This window comes from Lissotriton helveticus, chromosome 4_1 (assembly GCF_964261635.1).
Source record: "Lissotriton helveticus chromosome 4_1, aLisHel1.1, whole genome shotgun sequence".
NCBI classification, from domain to species: domain Eukaryota; kingdom Metazoa; phylum Chordata; class Amphibia; order Caudata; family Salamandridae; genus Lissotriton; species Lissotriton helveticus.
The window spans coordinates 403741925-403765778 of NC_136063.1; positions in this window are offsets into that span (position 1 = coordinate 403741925).

Consider the following 23854-nt stretch of genomic DNA (forward strand, 5'->3'; position numbering starts at 1 on the left):
CCGGCCTTCTCGTGCCTCTGACGGCCTAAGAGGGCCCGCCCTTTGCCCGGGCTTAGCCCCGGGCGTCCCGCTCGCGTCCCGCGACGCTGAGGGCTGACAACTTTGTACTGCCCCTCCCGGCGCTTTTGCCGCGTCGGGGAACGACTGGTGGCGGGAATCCGGTGTTGGTAGCTGGTGCAAAGGTTCTTTCACTCCGAGCGCTCCCTCGCTCAGGCGCTGTCAGGTAGGATTCTGGACAAATTAGAATGGCTCCCAGATCTAAAAACTGAGCAGCAACTTGCAATGGTATTTTTTCATTTAGTGGGTATAGAGCACTTTGTCTTGGAAAATGTATACATGGAAAAATCTGTATGAAATACACCTATGTATTTCTGAATTGGGTACAAATTATAGAGTTCAGAAACAGTATATAATTGCACATTTTAAAATTGGGAATACTCATACTAGCATGAGAATTATTGGTCATTTTTTTTTACACAATGTCTTTCATTGAAAGGGAGAAATGCATGAAAGCTCAATTGGTAATAACAGTTGATTTACAAATCTGAATTACCCTAAGTCTCCCGATAAAAACGGTACCTCACTTGTGTGGGTCGGCCTTGTGCCTGCGACAGGAAACGGCGCAAAATGCAACGTGGTTATACCTCAATTTTGCAGTTACAAATTGACCCTTTTATGGCAAAGTGCCTACCTGTAGTTTTTGCACGCTAGCTCTGCCGGCACCTAGGGAAACCTAGCAAACCTATACATTTTTGAAAAGTAGACACCCAGGGGAATTCAAGATGGGGTGACTTGACTGCCTACCACCAGGTTTTGTTACCCAGAATCCCTTGCAAAGCTAAGAATTTGAAGAAAAAAACACATTTTCCTCACATTTCTGTGGTGGAAAGTTCTGGAATCTGCGTGGATCAACAAATTTCCACCCACCCAGCGTTCCCCCAGGTCTCCCGAAAAAAATGGTACCTCACTTGCGTGGGTAGGCATAGTGGCTGCGGCACGAAACAGCGCAAAACGCAATGTGGTCGCACCTCAATTTCCCAGTGAAATCTTGCGCTTTTTGGACAAAGAGACTACGTTTTGTTTTTGAGCCCTAGCTCTGCCAGCACCTAGGGAATTCTAGCAAACCTATACATTTTTGACAAGTAGACACCCAGGGGAATTCAGGATGGGGTGACTCGACTGCCTACCACTAGGTTTTGTTACCCAGAATCCCTTGCAAAGCTAAGAATTTGACAAAAAAACACATTTTCCTCACATTTCTGTGGTGGAAAGTTCTGGAGTCTGCGTGGATCAACAAATTTCCACCCACCCAGCGTTCCCCCAGGTCTCCCGAGAAAAATGGTACCTCACTTGTGTGGGTAGGCATAGTGGCTGCGACATGAAACAGCGCAAAACGCAACGTGGTTACACCTCAATTTCCCAGTGAAATCTTGCGCTTTTTGGACAAAGAGACTACCTTTTGTTTTTGAGCCCTAACTCTGCCAGCACCTAGGGAAACCTAGCAAACCTATACATTTTTGAAAAGTAGACACCCAGGGGAATTCAGGATGTGGTGACTCGACTGCCTACCACCAGGTTGTGTTACCCAGAATCCCTTTCAAAGCGAAGAATTTGACAAAAAAAAACACATTTTCCTCACATTTCTGTGGTGGAAAGTTCTGGAATCTGCGTGGATCAACAAATTTCAACCCACCCAGCGTTCCCCCAGGTCTACTGAAAAAATGGTACCTCACTTGCGTGGGTAGGCATAGTGGTTGCGACACGAAACAGCGCAAAACGCAACCTGGTCGCACCTCAATTTCCCAGTGAAATCTTGCCCTTTTTGGACAAAGAGACTACCTTTTGTTTTTGAGCCCTAGCTCTGCCAGCACCTAGGGAATTCTAGCAAACCTATACATTTTTGACAAGTAGACACCCAGGGGAATTCAGGATGGGGTGACTCGACTGCCTACCACCAGGTTTTGTTACCCAGAATCCCTTGCAAAGCTTAGAATTTGACAAAAAAAACACATTTTCCTCACATTTCTGTGGTGGAAAGTTCTGGAGTCTGCGTGGATCAACAAATTTCCACCCACCCAGCGTTCCCCCAGGTCTCCCGGGAAAAATGGTACCTCACTTGTGTGGGTAGGCATAGTGGCTGCGACATGAAACAGCGCAAAACGCAACGTGGTTACACCTCAATTTCCCAGTGAAATCTTGCGCTTTTTGGACAAAGAGACTACCTTTTGTTTTTGAGCCCTAGCTCTGCCAGCACCTAGGGAATTCTAGCAAACCTATACATTTTTGACAAGTAGACACCCAGGGGAATTCAGGATGGGGTGACTCGACTGCCTACCACCAGGTTGTGTTACCCAGAATCCCTTTCAAAGCGAAGAATTTGACAAAAAAAAACACATTTTCCTCACATTTCTGTGGTGGAAAGTTCTGGAATCTGCGTGGATCAACAAATTTCAACCCACCCAGCGTTCCCCCAGGTCTCCTAAAAAAAAGGGTACCTCACTTGCGTGGGTAGGCATAGTGGTTGCGACACGAAACAGCGCAAAACGCAACCTGGTCGCACCTCAATTTCCCAGTGAAATCTTGACCTTTTTGGACAAAGAGACTACCTTTTGTTTTTGAGCCCTAGCTCTGCCAGCACCTAGGGAAACCTAGCAAACCTATATATTTTTGAAAACTAGACACCCAGGGAAATTCAGGATGGGGTAACTCGCCTGCCTACCACCAGGTTTTGTTACCCAGAATCCCTTGCAAAGCTAAGAATTTGAAAAAAAAACACATTTCCTCACATTTCTGTGGTGGAAAGTTCTGGAATCTGCGTGGATCAACAAATTTCCACCCACCCAGCGTTCCCCCAGCTCTCCCGAAAAAAATGGTACCTCACTTGCGTGGGTAGGCATAGTGGCTGCGACACGAAACAGCGCAAAACGCAACGTGGTCGCACCTCAATTTCCCAGTGAAATCTTGCGCTTTTTGGACAAAGAGACTACGTTTTGTTTTTGAGCCCTAGCTCTGCCAGCACCTAGGGAATTCTAGCAAACCTATACATTTTTGACAAGTAGACACCCAGGGGAATTCAGGATGGGGTGACTTGACTGCCTACCACCAGGTTTTGTTACCCAGAATCCCTTGCAAAGCTAAGAATTTGACAAAAAAACACATTTTCCTCACATTTCTGTGGTGGAAAGTTCTGGAGTCTGCGTGGATCAACAAATTTCCACCCACCCAGCGTTCCCCCAGGTCTCCCGAAAAAAATGGTACCTCACTTGCGTGGGTAGGCATAGTGGCTGCGGCACGAAACAGCGCAAAACGCAACGTGGTCGCACCTCAATTTCCCAGTGAAATCTTGCGCTTTTTGGACAAAGAGACTACGTTTTGTTTTTGAGCCCTAGCTCTGCCGGCACCTAGTGAAACCTAGCAAACCTATACATTTTTGAAAAGTAGACACCCAGGGGAATTCAGGATGGGGCGACTCGACTGCCTACCACCAGGCTTTCTTACCCAGAATCCCTTGCAAAGCTAAGAATGTGACAAAAAAAACACATTTTCCTCACATTTCTGTGGTGGAAAGTTCTGGAATCTGCGTGGATCAACAAATTTCCACCCACCCAGCGTTCCCCCAGGTCTTCCAAAACAAATGGTACCTCACTTGCGTGGGTAGGCATAGTGGCTGCGACATGAAACAGCGCAAAACGCAACGTGGTCGCACCTCAATTTCCCAGTGAAATCTTGCGCTTTTTGGACAAAGAGAACACCTTTTGTTTTTGAGCCCTAGCTCTGCCAGCACCTAGGGAATTCTAGCAAACCTATACATTTTTGACAAGTAGACACCCAGGGGAATTCAGGATGGGGTGACTTGACTGCCTACCACCAGGTTTTGTTACCCAGAATCCCTTGCAAAGCTAAGAATTTGACAAAAAAACACATTTTCCTCACATTTCTGTGGTGGAAAGTTCTGGAATCTGCGTGGATCAACAAATTTCCACCCACCCAGCGTTCCCCTAGGTCTCCCGAAAAAAATGGTACCTCACTTGCGTGGGTAGGCATAGTGGCTGCGACATGAAACAGCGCAAAACGCAACGTGGTCGCACCTCAATTTCCCAGTGAAATCTTGCCCTTTTTGGACAAAGAGACTACCTTTTGTTTTTTAGCCCTAGCTCTGCCAGCACCCAGGGAAACCTAGCAAACCTATACATTTTTGAAAACTAGACACCCAGGGGAATTCAGGATGGGGTGACTCGACTGCCTACCACCAGGTTTTGTTACCCAGAATCCCTTGCAAAGCAAAGAATGTGACAAAAAAAAAAATTTCCTCACATTTCTGTGGTGGAAAGTTCTGGAGTCTGCGTGGATCAACAAATTTCCACCCACCCAGCGTTCCCCCAGGTCTCCCGAGAAAAATGGTACCTCACTTGTGTGGGTAGGCATAGTGGCTGCGACACGAAACAGCGCAAAACGCAACGTGGTTACACCTCAATTTCCCAGTGAAATCTTGCGCTTTTTGGACAAAGAGACTACCTTTTGTTTTTTAGCCCTAGCTCTGCCAGCACCTAGGGAAACCTAGCAAACCTATACATTTTTTAAAAGTAGACACCCAGGGGAATTCAGGATGGGGTCACTCGACTGCCTACCACCAGGTTGTGTTACCCAGAATCCCTTTCAAAGCGAAGAATTTGACAAAAAAAACACATTTTCCTCACATTTCTGTGGTGGAAAGTTCTGGAATCTGCGTGGATCAACAAATTTCAACCCACCCAGCGTTCCCCCAGGTCTCACGAAAAAAATGGTACCTCACTTGCGTGGGTAGGCATAGTGGCTGCGACACGAACCAGCGCAAAACGCAACCTGGTCGCACCTCAATTTCCCAGTGAAATCTTGCCCTTTTTGGACAAAGAGACTACCTTTTGTTTTTGAGCCCTAGCTCTGCCAGCACCTAGGGAAACCTAGCAAACCTATATATTTTTGAAAACTAGACACCCAGGGAAATTCAGGATGGGGTAACTCGACTGCCTACCACCAGGTTTTGTTACCCAGAATCCCTTGCAAAGCTAGGAATTTGACAAAAAAAACACATTTTCCTCACATTTCTGTGGTGGAAAGTTCTGGAATCTGCGTGGATCAACAAATTTGAACCCACCCAGCGTTCCCCCAGGTCTCCCGAAATAAATGGTACCTCACTTGCGTGGGTAGGCATAGTGGCTGCGACACGAAACAGCGTAAAACGCAATGTGGTCGCACCTCAATTTCCCAGTGAAATCTTGCCCTTTTTGGACAAAGAGACTACCTTTTGTTTTTGAGCCCTAGCTCTGCCAGCACCTAGGGAATTCTAGCAAACCTATACATTTTTGACAAGTAGACACCCAGGGGAATTCAGGATGGGGTGACTCGACTGCCTACCACCAGGTTTTGTTACCCAGAATCCCTTGCAAAGCTAAGAATTTGACAAAAAAACACATTTTCCTCACATTTCTGTGGTGGAAAGTTCTGGAATCTGCGTGGATCAACAAATTTCCACCCACCCAGCGTTCCCCTAGGTCTCCCGAAAAAAATGGTACCTCACTTGCGTGGGTAGGCATAGTGGCTGCGACATGAAACAGCGCAAAACGCAACGTGGTCGCACCTCAATTTCCCAGTGAAATCTTGCCCTTTTTGGACAAAGAGACTACCTTTTGTTTTTTAGCCCTAGCTCTGCCAGCACCCAGGGAAACCTAGCAAACCTATACATTTTTGAAAACTAGACACCCAGGGGAATTCAGGATGGGGTGACTCGACTGCCTACCACCAGGTTTTGTTACCCAGAATCCCTTGCAAAGCAAAGAATTTGACAAAAAAAAAAAAATTTCCTCACATTTCTGTGGTGGAAAGTTCTGGAATCTGCGTGGATCAACAAATTTCAACCCACCCAGCGTTCCCCCAGGTCTCACGAAAAAAATGGTACCTCACTTGCGTGGGTAGGCATAGTGGCTGCGACACGAACCAGCGCAAAACGCAACCTGGTCGCACCTCAATTTCCCAGTGAAATCTTGCCCTTTTTGGACAAAGAGACTACCTTTTGTTTTTGAGCCCTAGCTCTGCCAGCACCTAGGGAAACCTAGCAAACCTATATATTTTTGAAAACTAGACACCCAGGGAAATTCAGGATGGGGAACTCGACTGCCTACCACCAGGTTTTGTTACCCAGAATCCCTTGCAAAGCTAGGAATTTGACAAAAAAAACACATTTTCCTCACATTTCTGTGGTGGAAAGTTCTGGAATCTGCGTGGATCAACAAATTTGAACCCACCCAGCGTTCCCCCAGGTCTCCCGAAATAAATGGTACCTCACTTGCGTGGGTAGGCATAGTGGCTGCGACACGAAACAGCGCAAAACGCAACGTGGTCGCACCTCAATTTCCCAGTGAAATCTTGCCCTTTTTGGACAAAGAGACTACCTTTTGTTTTTGAGCCCTAGCTCTGCCAGCACCTAGGGAAACCTAGAAAACCTATCCATTTTTGAAAAGTAGACACCCAGGGGAATTCAGGATGGGGTGACTCGACTGCCTACCACCAGGTTTTGTTACCCAGAATCCCTTGCAAAGCTAAGAATTTGACAAAAAAAACACATTTTCCTCACATTTCTGTGGTGGAAAGTTCTGGAATCTGCGTGGAACAACAAATTTGAACCCACCCAGCGTTCCCCCAGGTCTCCCGAAAAAAACTGGTACCTCACTTGCCTGGGTGTTCATAGTGGCTGCGACACGAAACAGCGCAAAACGCAACGTGGTCGCACCTCAATTTCCCAGTGAAATCTTGCCCTTTTTGGACAAAGAGACTACCTTTTGTTTTTGAGCCCTAGCTCTGCCAGCACCTAGGGAAACCTAGCAAACCTATACATTTTTGAAAAGTAGACACCCAGGGGAATTCAGGATGGGGTGACTCGACTGCCTACCACCAGGCTTTCTTACCCAGAATCCCTTGCAAAGCTAAGAATGTGACAAAAAAACCACATTTTCCTCACATTTCTGTGGTGGAAAGTTCTGGAATCTGCGTGGATCAACAAATTTCCACCCACCCAGCGTTCCCCCAGGTCTTCCAAAACAAATGGTACCTCACTTGCGTGGGTAGGCATAGTGGCTGCGACATGAAACAGCGCAAAACGCAACGTGGTCGCACCTCAATTTCCCAGTGAAATCTTGCGCTTTTTGGACAAAGAGAACACCTTTTGTTTTTGAGCCCTAGCTCTGCCAGCACCTAGGGAAACCTAGCTAGCTAACCTATACAGTTTTGAAAAGTAGACACCCAGGGGAATTCAGGATGGGGTGACTCGACTGCCTACCACCAGGTTTTGTTACCCAGAATCCCTTGCAAAGCTAAGAATTTGAAGAAAAAAACACATTTTCCTCACATTTCTGTGGTGGAAAGTTCTGGAATCTGCGTGGATCAACAAATTTCCACCCACCCAGCGTTCCCCCAGGTCTCCCGAAAAAAATGGTACCTCACTTGCGTGGGTAGGCATAGTGGCTGCGGCACGAAACAGCGCAAAACGCAATGTGGTCGCACCTCAATTTCCCAGTGAAATCTTGCGCTTTTTGGACACAGAGACTACGTTTTGTTTTTGAGCCCTAGCTCTGCCAGCACCTAGGGAATTCTAGCAAACCTATACATTTTTGACAAGTAGACACCCAGGGGAATTCGGGATGGGGTGACTCGACTGCCTACCACTAGGTTTTGTTACCCAGAATCCCTTGCAAAGCTAAGAATTTGACAAAAAAAACACATTTTCCTCACATTTCTGTGGTGGAAAGTTCTGGAGTCTGCGTGGATCAACAAATTTCCACCCACCCAGCGTTCCCCCAGGTCTCCGAGAAAAATGGTACCTCACTTGTGTGGGTAGGCATAGTGGCTGCGACATGAAACAGCGCAAAACGCAACGTGGTTACACCTCAATTTCCCAGTGAAATCTTGCGCTTTTTGGACAAAGAGACTACCTTTTGTTTTTGAGCCCTAGCTCTGCCAGCACCTAGGGAAACCTAGCAAACCTATACATTTTTGAAAAGTAGACACCCAGGGGAATTCAGGATGGGGTGACTCGACTGCCTACCACCAGGTTGTGTTACCCAGAATCCCTTTCAAAGCGAAGAATTTGACAAAAAAAACACATTTTCCTCACATTTCTGTGGTGGAAAGTTCTGGAATCTGCGTGGATCAACAAATTTCAACCCACCCAGCGTTCCCCCAGGTCTCCTGAAAAAAATGGTACCTCACTTGCGTGGGTAGGCATAGTGGTTGCGACACGAAACAGCGCAAAACGCAACGTGGTCGCACCTCAATTTCCCAGTGAAATCTTGCGCTTTTTGGACAAAGAGACTACGTTTTGTTTTTGAGCCCTAGCTCTGCCAGCACCAAGGGAATTCTAGCAAACCTATACATTTTTGACAAGTAGACACCCAGGGGAATTCAGGATGGGGTGACTCGACTGCCTACCACCAGGTTTTGTTACCCAGAATCCCTTGCAAAGCTAAGAATTTGACAAAAAAACACATTTTCCTCACATTTCTGTGGTGGAAAGTTCTGGAATCTGCATGGATCAACAAATTTCCACCCACCCAGCGTTCCCCTAGGTCTCCCGAAAAAAATGGTACCTCACTTGCGTGGGTAGGCATAGTGGCTGTGACATGAAACAGCGCAAAACGCAACGTGGTCGCACCTCAATTTCCCAGTGAAATCTTGCCCTTTTTGGACAAAGAGACTACCTTTTGTTTTTTAGCCCTAGCTCTGCCAGCACCCAGGGAAACCTAGCAAACCTATACATTTTTGAAAACTAGACACCCAGGGGAATTCAGGATGGGGTGACTCGACTGCCTACCACCAGGTTTTGTTACCCAGAATCCCTTGCAAAGCAAAGAATTTGACAAAAAAAAATTTCCTCACATTTCTGTGGTGGAAAGTTCTGGAGTCTGCGTGGATCAACAAATTTCCACCCACCCAGCGTTCCCCCAGGTCTCCCGAGAAAAATGGTACCTCACTTGTGTGGGTAGGCATAGTGGCTGCGACACGAAACAGCGCAAAACGCAACGTGGTTACACCTCAATTTCCCAGTGAAATCTTGCGCTTTTTGGACAAAGAGACTACCTTTTGTTTTTGAGCCCTAGCTCTGCCAGCACCTAGGGAAACCTAGCAAACCTATACATTTTTTAAAAGTAGACACCCAGGGGAATTCAGGATGGGGTGACTCGACTGCCTACCACCAGGTTGTGTTACCCAGAGTCCCTTTCAAAGCGAAGAATTTGACAAACAAAACACATTTTCCTCACATTTCTGTGGTGGAAAGTTCTGGAATCTGCGTGGATCAACAAATTTCAACCCACCCAGCGTTCCCCCAGGTCTCACGAAAAAAATGGTACCTCACTTGCGTGGGTAGGCATTGTGGCTGCGACACGAACCAGCGCAAAACGCAACCTGGTCGCACCTCAATTTCCCAGTGAAATCTTGCCCTTTTTGGACAAAGAGACTACCTTTTGTTTTTGAGCCCTAGCTCTGCCAGCACCTAGGGAAACCTAGCAAACCTATATATTTTTGAAAACTAGACACCCAGGGAAATTCAGGATGGGGTAACTCGACTGCCTACCACCAGGTTTTGTTACCCAGAATCCCTTGCAAAGCTAGGAATTTGACACAAAAAACACATTTTCCTCACATTTCTGTGGTGGAAAGTTCTGGAATCTGCGTGGATCAACAAATTTGAACCCACCCAGCGTTCCCCCAGGTCTCCCGAAATAAATGGTACCTCACTTGCGTGGGTAGGCATAGTGGCTGCGACACGAAACAGCGCAAAACGCAACGTGGTCGCACCTCAATTTCCCAGTGAAATCTTGCCCTTTTTGGACAAAGAGACTACCTTTTGTTTTTGAGCCCTAGCTCTGCCAGCACCTAGGGAATTCTAGCAAACCTATACATTTTTGACAAGTAGACACCCAGGGGAATTCAGGATGGGGTGACTCGACTGCCTACCACCAGGTTTTGTTACCCAGAATCCCTTGCAAAGCTAAGAATTTGACAAAAAAAACACATTTTTCTCACATTTCTGTGGTGGAAAGTTCTGGAGTTTGCGTGGATCAACAAATTTCCACCCACCCAGCGTTCCCCCAGGTCTCCCGAGAAAAATTGTACCTCACTTGTGTGGGTAGGCATAGTGGCTGCGACATGAAACAGCGCAAAACGCAACGTGGTTACACCTCAATTTCCCAGTGAAATCTTGCGCTTTTTGGACAAAGAGACTACCTTTTGTTTTTGAGCCCTAGCTCTGCCAGCACCTAGGGAAACCTAGCAAACCTATACATTTTTGAAAAGTAGACACCCAGGGCAATTCAGGATGGGGTGACTCGACTGCCTACCACCAGGTTGTGTTACCCAGAATCCCTTTCAAAGCGAAGAATTTGACAAAAAAAACACATTTTCCTCACATTTCTGTGGTGGAAAGTTCTGGAATCTGCGTGGATGAACACATTTCAACCCACCCAGCGTTCCCCCAGGTCTCCTGAAAAAAATGGTACCTCACTTGCGTGGGTAGGCATAGTGGTTGCGACACGAAACAGCGCAAAACGCAACCTGGTCGCACCTCAATTTCCCAGTGAAATCTTGCCCTTTTTGGACAAAGAGACTACCTTTTGTTTTTGAGCCCTAGCTCTGCCAGCACCTAGGGAAACCTAGCAAACCTATATATTTTTGAAAACTAGACACCCAGGGAAATTCAGGATGGGGTAACTCGCCTGCCTACCACCAGGTTTTGTTACCCAGAATCCCTTGCAAAGCTAGGAATTTGACAAAAAAAAACAAATTTTTTTCGCATTTCTGTGGTGGAAAGTTCTGGAATCTGCGTGGATCAACAAATTTCCACCCACCCAGCGTTCCCCCAGGTCTCCCGAAAAAAATGGTACCTCACTTGCGTGGGTAGGCATAGTGGCTGCGGCACGAAACAGCGCAAAACGCAACGTGGTCGCACCTCAATTTCCCAGTGAAATCTTGCGCTTTTTGGACAAAGAGACTACGTTTTGTTTTTGAGCCCTAGCTCTGCCGGCACCTAGTGAAACCTAGCAAACCTATACATTTTTGAAAAGTAGACACCCAGGGGAATTCAGGATGGGGTGACGTGACTGCCTACCACGAGGTTTTGTTACCCAGAATCCCTTGCAAAGCTAAGAATTTGAAAAAAAACACACATTTTCCTCACATTTCTGTGGTGGAAAGTTCTGGAATCTGCGTGGATCAACAAATTTCCACCCACCCAGCGTTCCCCCAGCTCTCCCGAAAAAAATGGTACCTCACTTGCGTGGGTAGGCATAGTGGCTGCGACACGAAACAGCGCAAAACGCAACGTGGTCGCAACTCAATTTCCCAGTGAAATCTTGCGCTTTTTGGACAAAGAGACTACGTTTTGTTTTTGAGCCCTAGCTCTGCCAGCACCTAGGGAATTCTAGCAAACCTATACATTTTTGACAAGTAGACACCCAGGGGAATTCAGGATGGGGTGACTCGACTGCCTACCACCAGGTTTTGTTACCCAGAATCCCTTGCAAAGCTAAGAATTTGACAAAAAAACACATTTTCCTCACATTTCTGTGGTGGAAAGTTCTGGAATCTGCGTGGATCAACAAATTTCCACCCACCCAGCGTTCCCCTAGGTCTCCCGAAAAAAATGGTACCTCACTTGCGTGGGTAGGCATAGTGGCTGCGACATGAAAAAGAGCAAAACGCAACGTGGTCGCACCTCAATTTCCCAGTGAAATCTTGCGCTTTTTGGACAAAGAGACTACCTTTTGTTTTTGAGCCCTAGCTCTGCCAGAACCTAGGGAAACCTAGCAAACCTATAAATTTTTTAAAAGTAGACACCCAGGGGAATTCAGGATGGGGTGACTCGACTGCCTACCACCAGGTTGTGTTACCCAGAATCCCTTTCAAAGCGAAGAATTTGACAAACAAAACACATTTTCCTCACATTTCTGTGGTGGAAAGTTCTGGAATCTGCGTGGATCAACAAATTTCCACCCACCCAGCGTTCCCCCAGGTCTCCCGAGAAAAATGGTACCTCACTTGTGTGGGTAGGCATAGTGGCTGCGACACGAAACAGCGCAAAACGCAACGTGGTTACACCTCAATTTCCCAGTGAAATCTTGCGCTTTTTGGACAAAGAGACTACCTTTTGTTTTTGAGCCCTAGCTCTGCCAGCACCTAGGGAAACCTAGCAAACCTATACATTTTTTAAAAGTAGACACCCAGGGGAATTCAGGATGGGGTGACTCGACTGCCTACCACCAGGTTTTGTTACCCAGAATCCCTTGCAAAGCTAGGAATTTGACAAAAAAAACACATTTTCCTCACATTTCTGTGGTGGAAAGTTCTGGAATCTGCGTGGATCAACAAATTTGAACCCACCCAGCGTTCCCCCAGGTCTCCCGAAATAAATGGTACCTCACTTGCGTGGGTAGGCATAGTGGCTGCGACACGAAACAGCGCAAAACGCAACGTGGTCGCACCTCAATTTCCCAGTGAAATCTTGCCCTTTTTGGACAAAGAGACTACCTTTTGTTTTTGAGCCCTAGCTCTGCCAGCACCTAGGGAAACCTAGAAAACCTATACATTTTTGAAAAGTAGACACCCAGGGGAATTCAGGATGGGTGACTCGACTGCCTACCACCAGGTTTTGTTACCCAGAATCCCTTGCAAAGCTAAGAATTTGACAAAAAAAACACATTTTCCTCACATTTCTGTGGTGGAAAGTTCTGGAATCTGCGTGGATCAACAAATTTGAACCCACCCAGCGTTCCCCCAGGTCTCCCGAAAAAAACTGGTACCTCACTTGCCTGGGTGTTCATAGTGGCTGCGACACGAAACAGCGCAAAACGCAACGTGGTCGCACCTCAATTTCCCAGTGAAATCTTGCCCTTTTTGGACAAAGAGACTACCTTTTGTTTTTGAGCCCTAGCTCTGCCAGCACCTAGGAAAACCTAGCAAACCTATACATTTTTGAAACGTAGACACCCAGGGGAATTCAGGATGGGGCGACTCGACTGCCTACCACCAGGCTTTCTTACCCAGAATCCCTTGCAAAGCTAAGAATGTGACAAAAAAACCACATTTTCCTCACATTTCTGTGGTGGAAAGTTCTGGAATCTGCGTGGATCAACAAATTTCCACCCACCCAGCGTTCCCCCAGGTCTTCCAAAACAAATGGTACCTCACTTGCGTGGGTAGGCATAGTGGCTGCGACATGAAACAGCGCAAAACGCAACGTGGTCGCACCTCAATTTCCCAGTGAAATCTTGCGCTTTTTGGACAAAGAGAACACCTTTTGTTTTTGAGCCCTAGCTCTGCCAGCACCTATGGAAACCTAGCAAACCTATACATTTTTGAAAAGTAGACACCCAGGGAAATTTAGGATGGGGTGACTCGACTGCCTACCACCAGGTTTTGTTACCCAGAATCCCTTGCAAAGCTAAGAATTTGATTAAAAAAACACATTTTCCTCACATTTCTGTGGTGGAAAGTTCGGGAATCTGCGTGGATCAACAAATTTCCACCCACCCAGCGTTCCCCCAGGTCTCCCGAAAAAAATGGTACCTCACTTGCGTGGGTAGGCATAGTGGCTGCGACACGAAACAGCGCAAAATGCAACGTGGTCGCACCTCAATTTCCCAGTGAAATCTTGTACTTTTTGGACAAAGAGACTATGTTTTGTTTTTGAGCCCTAGCTCTGCCAGCACCTAGGGAAACCTAGCTAGCTAACCTATACAGTTTTGAAAAGTAGACACCCAGGGGAATTCAGGATGGGGTGACTCGACTGCCTACCACCAGGTTTTGTTACCCAGAATCCCTTGCAAAGCTAAGAATTTGAAGAAAAAAACACATTTTCCTCACATTTCTGTGGTGGAAAGTTCTGGAATCTGCGTGGATCAACAAATTTCCACCCACCCAGCGTTCCCCCGGGTCTCCCAAAAAAAATGGTACCTCACTTGCGTGGGTAGGCATAGTGGCTGCGGCACGAAACAGCGCAAAATGCAATGTGGTCGCACCTCAATTTTCCAGTGAAATCTTGCGCTTTTTGGACAAAGAGACTACTTTTGTTTTTGAGCCCTAGCTCTGCCAGCACCTAGGGAAACCTAGCAAACCTATACATTTTTGAAAAGTAGACACCCAGGGGAATTCAGGATGGGGTGACTCGACTGCCTACCACCAGGTTGTGTTACCCAGAATCCCTTTCAAAGCGAAGAATTTGACAATAAAAACACATTTTCCTCACATTTCTGTGGTGGAAAGTTCTGGAATCTGCGTGGATCAACAAATTTCAACCCACCCAGCGTTCCCCCAGGTCTCCTGAAAAAAATGGTACCTCACTTGCGTGGGTAGGCATAGTGGTTGCGACACGAAACAGCGCAAAACGCAACCTGGTCGCACCTCAATTTCCCAGTGAAATCTTGCCCTTTTTGGACAAAGAGACTACTTTTTGTTTTTGAGCCCTAGCTCTGCCAGCACCTAGGGAATTCTAGCAAACCTATACATTTTTGACAAGTAGACACCCAGGGGAATTCAGGATGGGGTGACTCGACTGCCTATCACCAGGTTTTGTTACCCAGAATCCCTTGCAAAGCTAAGAATTTGACAAAAAAAACACATTTTCCTCACATTTCTGTGGTGGAAAGTTCTGGAGTTTGCGTGGATCAACAAATTTCCACCCACCCAGCGTTCCCCCAGGTCTCCCGAGAAAAATGGTACCTCACTTGTGTGGGTAGGCATAGTGGCTGCGACATGAAACAGCGCAAAACGCAACGTGGTTACACCTCAATTTCCCAGTGAAATCTTGCGCTTTTTGGACAAAGAGACTACCTTTTGTTTTTGAGCCCTAGCTCTGCCAGCACCTAGGGAAACCTAGCAAACCTATACATTTTTGAAAAGTAGACACCCAGGGGAATTCAGGATGGGGTGACTCGACTGCCTACCACCAGGTTGTGTTACCCAGAATCCCTTTCAAAGCGAAGAATTTGACCAAAAAAACACATTTTCCTCACATTTCTGTGGTGGAAAGTTCTGGAATCTGCGTGGATCAACAAATTTCAACCCACCCAGCGTTCCCCCAGGTCTCCTGAAAAAAATGGTACCTCACTTGCGTGGGTAGGCATAGTGGTTGCGACACGAAACAGCGCAAAACGCAACCTGGTCGCACCTCAATTTCCCAGTGAAATCTTGCGCTTTTTGGACAAAGAGACTACCTTTTGTTTTTGAGCCCTAGCTCTGCCAGCACCTAGGGAAACCTAGCAAACCTATATATTTTTGAAAACTAGACACCCAGGGAAATTCAGGATGGGGTAACTCGCCTGCCTACCACCAGGTTTTGTTACCCAGAATCCCTTGCAAAGCTAGGAATTTGACCAAAAAAAACAATTTTTTTTCGCATTTCTGTGGTGGAAAGTTCTGGAATCTGCGTGGATCAACAAATTTCCACCCACCCAGCGTTCCCCCAGGTCTCCCGAAAAAAATGGTACCTCACTTGCGTGGGTAGGCATAGTGGCTGCGGCACGAAACAGCGCAAAACGCAACGTGGTCGCACCTCAATTTCCCAGTGAAATCTTGCGCTTTTTGGACAAAGAGACTACGTTTTGTTTTTGAGCCCTAGCTCTGCCGGCACCTAGGGAAACCTAGCAAACCTATACATTTTTGAAAAGTAGACACCAAGGGGAATTCAGGATGGGGTGACGTGACTGCCTACCACGAGGTTTTGTTACCCAGAATCCCTTGCAAAGCTAAGAATTTGAAAAAAAATACATTTTCCTCACATTTCTGTGGTGGAAAGTTCTGGAATCTGCGTGGATCAACAAATTTCCACCCACCCAGCGTTCCCCCAGCTCTCCCGAAAAAAATGGTACCTCACTTGCGTGGGTAGGCATAGTGGCTGCGACACGAAACAGCGCAAAACGCAACGTGGTCGCACCTCAATTTCCCAGTGAAATCTTGCGCTTTTTGGACAAAGAGACTACGTTTTGTTTTTGAGCCCTAGCTCTGCCAGCACCTAGGGAATTCTAGCAAACCTATACATTTTTGACAAGTAGACACCCAGGGGAATTCAGGATGGGGTGACTCGACTGCCTACCACCAGGTTTTGTTACCCAGAATCCCTTGCAAAGCTAAGAATTTGACAAAAAAACACATTTTCTTCACATTTCTGTGGTGGAAAGTTCTGGAATCTGCGTGGATCAACAAATTTTCACCCACCCAGTGTTCCCCTAGGTCTCCCGAAAAAAATGGTACCTCACTTGCGTGGGTAGGCATAGTGGCTGCGACATGAAACAGCGCAAAACGCAACGTGGTCGCACCTCAATTTCCCAGTGACATCTTGCCCTTTTTGGACAAAGAGACTACCTTTTGTTTTTTAGCCCTAGCTCTGCCAGCACCCAGGGAAACCTAGCAAACCTATACATTTTTGAAAACTAGACACCCAGGGGAATTCAGGATGGGGTGACTCGACTGCCTACCACCAGGTTGTGTTACCCAGAATCCCTTTCAAAGCGAAGAATTTGACAAAAAAAACACATTTTCCTCACATTTCTGTGGTGGAAAGTTCTGGAATCTGCGTGGATCAACAAATTTCAACCCACCCAGCGTTCCCCCAGGTCTCACGAAAAAAATGGTACCTCACTTGCGTGGGTAGGCATAGTGGCTGCGACACGAACCAGCGCAAAACGCAACCTGGTCGCACCTCAATTTCCCAGTGAAATCTTGCCCTTTTTGGACAAAGAGACTACCTTTTGTTTTTGAGCCCTAGCTCTGCCAGCACCTAGGGAAACCTAGCAAACCTATACATTTTTGACAAGTAGACACCCAGGGGAATTCAGGATGGGGTGACTCGACTGCCTACCACCAGGTTTTGTTACCCAGAATCCCTTGCAAAGCTAAGAATTTGACAAAAAAACACATTTTCCTCACATTTCTGTGGTGGAAAGTTCTGGAATCTGCGTGGATCAACAAATTTCCACCCACCCAGCGTTCCCCTAGGTCTCCCGAAAAAAATGGTACCTCACTTGCGTGGGTAGGCATAGTGGCTGCGACATGAAACAGCGCAAAACGCAACGTGGTCGCACCTCAATTTCCCAGTGAAATCTTGCGCTTTTTGGACAAAGAGACTACCTTTTGTTTTTGAGCCCTAGCTCTGCCAGAACCTAGGGAAACCTAGCAAACCTATAAATTTTTTAAAAGTAGACACCCAGGGGAATTCAGGATGGGGTGACTCGACTGCCTACCACCAGGTTGTGTTACCCAGAATCCCTTTCAAAGCGAAGAATTTGACAAACAAAACACATTTTCCTCACATTTCTGTGGTGGAAAGTTCTGGAATCTGCGTGGATCAACAAATTTCCACCCACCCAGCGTTCCCCCAGGTCTCCCGAGAAAAATGGTACCTCACTTGTGTGGGTAGGCATAGTGGCTGCGACACGAAACAGCGCAAAACGCAACGTGGTTACACCTCAATTTCCCAGTGAAATCTTGCGCTTTTTGGACAAAGAGACTACCTTTTGTTTTTGAGCCCTAGCTCTGCCAGCACCTAGGGAAACCTAGCAAACCTATACATTTTTTAAAAGTAGACACCCAGGGGAATTCAGGATGGGGTGACTCGACTGCCTACCACCAGGTTTTGTTACCCAGAATCCCTTGCAAAGCTAGGAATTTGACAAAAAAAACACATTTTCCTCACATTTCTGTGGTGGAAAGTTCTGGAATCTGCGTGGATCAACAAATTTGAACCCACCCAGCGTTCCCCCAGGTCTCCCGAAATAAATGGTACCTCACTTGCGTGGGTAGGCATAGTGGCTGCGACACGAAACAGCGCAAAACGCAACGTGGTCGCACCTCAATTTCCCAGTGAAATCTTGCCCTTTTTGGACAAAGAGACTACCTTTTGTTTTTGAGCCCTAGCTCTGCCAGCACCTAGGGAAACCTAGAAAACCTATACATTTTTGAAAAGTAGACACCCAGGGGAATTCAGGATGGGTGACTCGACTGCCTACCACCAGGTTTTGTTACCCAGAATCCCTTGCAAAGCTAAGAATTTGACAAAAAAAACACATTTTCCTCACATTTCTGTGGTGGAAAGTTCTGGAATCTGCGTGGATCAACAAATTTGAACCCACCCAGCGTTCCCCCAGGTCTCCCGAAAAAAACTGGTACCTCACTTGCCTGGGTGTTCATAGTGGCTGCGACACGAAACAGCGCAAAACGCAACGTGGTCGCACCTCAATTTCCCAGTGAAATCTTGCCCTTTTTGGACAAAGAGACTACCTTTTGTTTTTGAGCCCTAGCTCTGCCAGCACCTAGGGAAACCTAGCAAACCTATACATTTTTGAAACGTAGACACCCAGGGGAATTCAGGATGGGGCGACTCGACTGCCTACCACCAGGCTTTCTTACCCAGAATCCCTTGCAAAGCTAAGAATGTGACAAAAAAACCACATTTTCCTCACATTTCTGTGGTGGAAAGTTCTGGAATCTGCGTGGATCAACAAATTTCCACCCACCCAGCGTTCCCCCAGGTCTTCCAAAACAAATGGTACCTCACTTGCGTGGGTAGGCATAGTGGCTGCGACATGAAACAGCGCAAAACGCAACGTGGTCGCACCTCAATTTCCCAGTGAAATCTTGCGCTTTTTGGACAAAGAGAACACCTTTTGTTTTTGAGCCCTAGCTCTGCCAGCACCTATGGAAACCTAGCAAACCTATACATTTTTGAAAAGTAGACACCCAGGGAAATTTAGGATGGGGTGACTCGACTGCCTACCACCAGGTTTTGTTACCCAGAATCCCTTGCAAAGCTAAGAATTTGATTAAAAAAACACATTTTCCTCACATTTCTGTGGTGGAAAGTTCGGGAATCTGCGTGGATCAACAAATTTCCACCCACCCAGCGTTCCCCCAGGTCTCCCGAAAAAAATGGTACCTCACTTGCGTGGGTAGGCATAGTGGCTGCGACACGAAACAGCGCAAAATGCAACGTGGTCGCACCTCAATTTCCCAGTGAAATCTTGTACTTTTTGGACAAAGAGACTATGTTTTGTTTTTGAGCCCTAGCTCTGCCAGCACCTAGGGAAACCTAGCTAGCTAACCTATACAGTTTTGAAAAGTAGACACCCAGGGGAATTCAGGATGGGGTGACTCGACTGCCTACCACCAGGTTTTGTTACCCAGAATCCCTTGCAAAGCTAAGAATTTGAAGAAAAAAACACATTTTCCTCACATTTCTGTGGTGGAAAGTTCTGGAATCTGCGTGGATCAACAAATTTCCACCCACCCAGCGTTCCCCCGGGTCTCCCAAAAAAAATGGTACCTCACTTGCGTGGGTAGGCATAGTGGCTGCGGCACGAAACAGCGCAAAATGCAATGTGGTCGCACCTCAATTTTCCAGTGAAATCTTGCGCTTTTTGGACAAAGAGACTACTTTTGTTTTTGAGCCCTAGCTCTGCCAGCACCTAGGGAAACCTAGCAAACCTATACATTTTTGAAAAGTAGACACCCAGGGGAATTCAGGATGGGGTGACTCGACTGCCTACCACCAGGTTGTGTTACCCAGAATCCCTTTCAAAGCGAAGAATTTGACAATAAAAACACATTTTCCTCACATTTCTGTGGTGGAAAGTTCTGGAATCTGCGTGGATCAACAAATTTCAACCCACCCAGCGTTCCCCCAGGTCTCCTGAAAAAAATGGTACCTCACTTGCGTGGGTAGGCATAGTGGTTGCGACACGAAACAGCGCAAAACGCAACCTGGTCGCACCTCAATTTCCCAGTGAAATCTTGCCCTTTTTGGACAAAGAGACTACTTTTTGTTTTTGAGCCCTAGCTCTGCCAGCACCTAGGGAATTCTAGCAAACCTATACATTTTTGACAAGTAGACACCCAGGGGAATTCAGGATGGGGTGACTCGACTGCCTACCACCAGGTTTTGTTACCCAGAATCCCTTGCAAAGCTAAGAATTTGACAAAAAAAACACATTTTCCTCACATTTCTGTGGTGGAAAGTTCTGGAGTTTGTGTGGATCAACAAATTTCCACCCACCCAGCGTTCCCCCAGGTCTCCCGAGAAAAATGGTACCTCACTTGTGTGGGTAGGCATAGTGGCTGCGACATGAAACAGCGCAAAACGCAACGTGGTTACACCTCAATTTCCCAGTGAAATCTTGCGCTTTTTGGACAAAGAGACTACCTTTTGTTTTTGAGCCCTAGCTCTGCCAGCACCTAGGGAAACCTAGCAAACCTATACATTTTTGAAAAGTAGACACCCAGGGGAATTCAGGATGGGGTGACTCGACTGCCTACCACCAGGTTGTGTTACCCAGAATCCCTTTCAAAGCGAAGAATTTGACCAAAAAAACACATTTTCCTCACATTTCTGTGGTGGAAAGTTCTGGAATCTGCGTGGATCAACAAATTTCAACCCACCCAGCGTTCCCCCAGGTCTCCTGAAAAAAATGGTACCTCACTTGCGTGGGTAGGCATAGTGGTTGCGACACGAAACAGCGCAAAACGCAACCTGGTCGCACCTCAATTTCCCAGTGAAATCTTGCGCTTTTTGGACAAAGAGACTACCTTTTGTTTTTGAGCCCTAGCTCTGCCAGCACCTAGGGAAACCTAGCAAACCTATATATTTTTGAAAACTAGACACCCAGGGAAATTCAGGATGGGGTAACTCGCCTGCCTACCACCAGGTTTTGTTACCCAGAATCCCTTGCAAAGCTAGGAATTTGACCAAAAAAAACAATTTTTTTTCGCATTTCTGTGGTGGAAAGTTCTGGAATCTGCGTGGATCAACAAATTTCCACCCACCCAGCGTTCCCCCAGGTCTCCCGAAAAAAATGGTACCTCACTTGCGTGGGTAGGCATAGTGGCTGCGGCACGAAACAGCGCAAAACGCAACGTGGTCGCACCTCAATTTCCCAGTGAAATCTTGCGCTTTTTGGACAAAGAGACTACGTTTTGTTTTTGAGCCCTAGCTCTGCCGGCACCTAGGGAAACCTAGCAAACCTATACATTTTTGAAAAGTAGACACCAAGGGGAATTCAGGATGGGGTGACGTGACTGCCTACCACGAGGTTTTGTTACCCAGAATCCCTTGCAAAGCTAAGAATTTGAAAAAAAATACATTTTCCTCACATTTCTGTGGTGGAAAGTTCTGGAATCTGCGTGGATCAACAAATTTCCACCCACCCAGCGTTCCCCCAGCTCTCCCGAAAAAAATGGTACCTCACTTGCGTGGGTAGGCATAGTGGCTGCGACACGAAACAGCGCAAAACGCAACGTGGTCGCACCTCAATTTCCCAGTGAAATCTTGCGCTTTTTGGACAAAGAGACTACGTTTTGTTTTTGAGCCCTAGCTCTGCCAGCACCTAGGGAATTCTAGCAAACCTATACATTTTTGACAAGTAGACACCCAGGGGAATTCAGGATGGGGTGACTCGACTGCCTACCACCAGGTTTTGTTACCCAGAATCCCTTGCAAAGCTAAGAATTTGACAAAAAAACACATTTTCTTCACATTTCTGTGGTGGAAAGTTCTGGAATCTGCGTGGATCAACAAATTTTCACCCACCCAGTGTTCCCCTAGGTCTCCCGAAAAAAATGGTACCTCACTTGCGTGGGTAGGCATAGTGGCTGCGACATGAAACAGCGCAAAACGCAACGTGGTCGCACCTCAATTTCCCAGTGACATCTTGCCCTTTTTGGACAAAGAGACTACCTTTTGTTTTTTAGCCCTAGCTCTGCCAGCACCCAGGGAAACCTAGCAAACCTAGATATTTTTGAAAACTAGACACCCAGGGAAATTCAGGATGGGGTGACTCGACTGCCTACCACCAGGTTTTGTTACCCAGAATCCCTTGCAAAGCTAGGAATTTGACAAAAAAAACACATTTTCCTCACATTTCTGTGGTGGAAAGTTCTGGAATCTGCGTGGATCAACAAATTTGAACCCACCCAGCGTTCCCCCAGGTCTCCCGAAATAAATGGTACCTCACTTGCGTGGGTAGGCATAGTGGCTGCGACATGAAACAGCGCAAAACGCAACGTGGTCGCACCTCAATTTCCCAGTGAAATCTTGCCCTTTTTGGACAAAGAGACTACCTTTTGTTTTTGAGCCCTAGCTCTGCCAGCACCTAGGGAAACCTAGAAAACCTATACATTTTTGAAAAGTAGACACCCAGGGGAATTCAGGATGGGTGACTCGACTGCCTACCACCAGGTTTTGTTACCCAGAATCCCTTGCAAAGCTAAGAATTTGACAAAAAAAACACATTTTCCTCACATTTCTGTGGTGGAAAGTTCTGGAATCTGCGTGGATCAACAAATTTGAACCCACCCAGCGTTCCCCCAGGTCTCCCGAAAAAAACTGGTACCTCACTTGCCTGGGTGTTCATAGTGGCTGCGACACGAAACAGCGCAAAACGCAACGTGGTCGCACCTCAATTTCCCAATGAAATCTTGCCCTTTTTGGACAAAGAGACTACCTTTTGTTTTTGAGCCCTAGCTCTGCCAGCACCTAGGGAAACCTAGCAAACCTATACATTTTTGAAACGTAGACACCCAGGGGAATTCAGGATGGGGCGACTCGACTGCCTACCACCAGGCTTTCTTACCCAGAATCCCTTGCAAAGCTAAGAATGTGACAAAAAAACCACATTTTCCTCACATTTCTGTGGTGGAAAGTTCTGGAATCTGCGTGGATCAACAAATTTCCACCCACCCAGCGTTCCCCCAGGTCTTCCAAAACAAATGGTACCTCACTTGCGTGGGTAGGCATAGTGGCTGCGACATGAAACAGCGCAAAACGCAACGTGGTCGCACCTCAATTTCCCAGTGAAATCTTGCGCTTTTTGGACAAAGAGAACACCTTTTGTTTTTGAGCCCTAGCTCTGCCAGCACCTATGGAAACCTAGCAAACCTATACATTTTTGAAAAGTAGACACCCAGGGAAATTTAGGATGGGGTGACTCGACTGCCTACCACCAGGTTTTGTTACCCAGAATCCCTTGCAAAGCTAAGAATTTGATTTAAAAAAACACATTTTCCTCACATTTCTGTGGTGGAAAGTTCGGGAATCTGCGTGGATCAACAAATTTCCACCCACCCAGCGTTCCCCCAGGTCTCCCGAAAAAAATGGTACCTCACTTGCGTGGGTAGGCATAGTGGCTGCGACACGAAACAGCGCAAAATGCAACGTGGTCGCACCTCAATTTCCCAGTGAAATCTTGTACTTTTTGGACAAAGAGACTATGTTTTGTTTTTGAGCCCTAGCTCTGCCAGCACCTAGGGAAACCTAGCTAGCTAACCTATACAGTTTTGAAAAGTAGACACCCAGGGGAATTCAGGATGGGGTGACTCGACTGCCTACCACCAGGTTTTGTTACCCAGAATCCCTTGCAAAGCTAAGAATTTGAAGAAAAAAACACATTTTCCTCACATTTCTGTGGTGGAAAGTTCTGGAATCTGCGTGGATCAACAAATTTCCACCCACCCAGCGTTCCCCCGGGTCTCCCAAAAAAAATGGTACCTCACTTGCGTGGGTAGGCATAGTGGCTGCGGCACGAAACAGCGCAAAATGCAATGTGGTCGCACCTCAATTTCCCAGTGAAATCTTGCGCTTTTTGGACAAAGAGACTACGTTTTGTTTTTGAGCCCTAGCTCTGCCAGCACCTAGGGAATTCTAGCAAACCTATACATTTGTGACAAGTAGACACCCAGGGGAATTCAGGATGGGGTGACTCGACTGCCTACCACCAGGTTTTGTTACCCAGAATCCCTTGCAAAGCTAAGAATTTGACAAAAAAAACACATTTTCCTCACATTT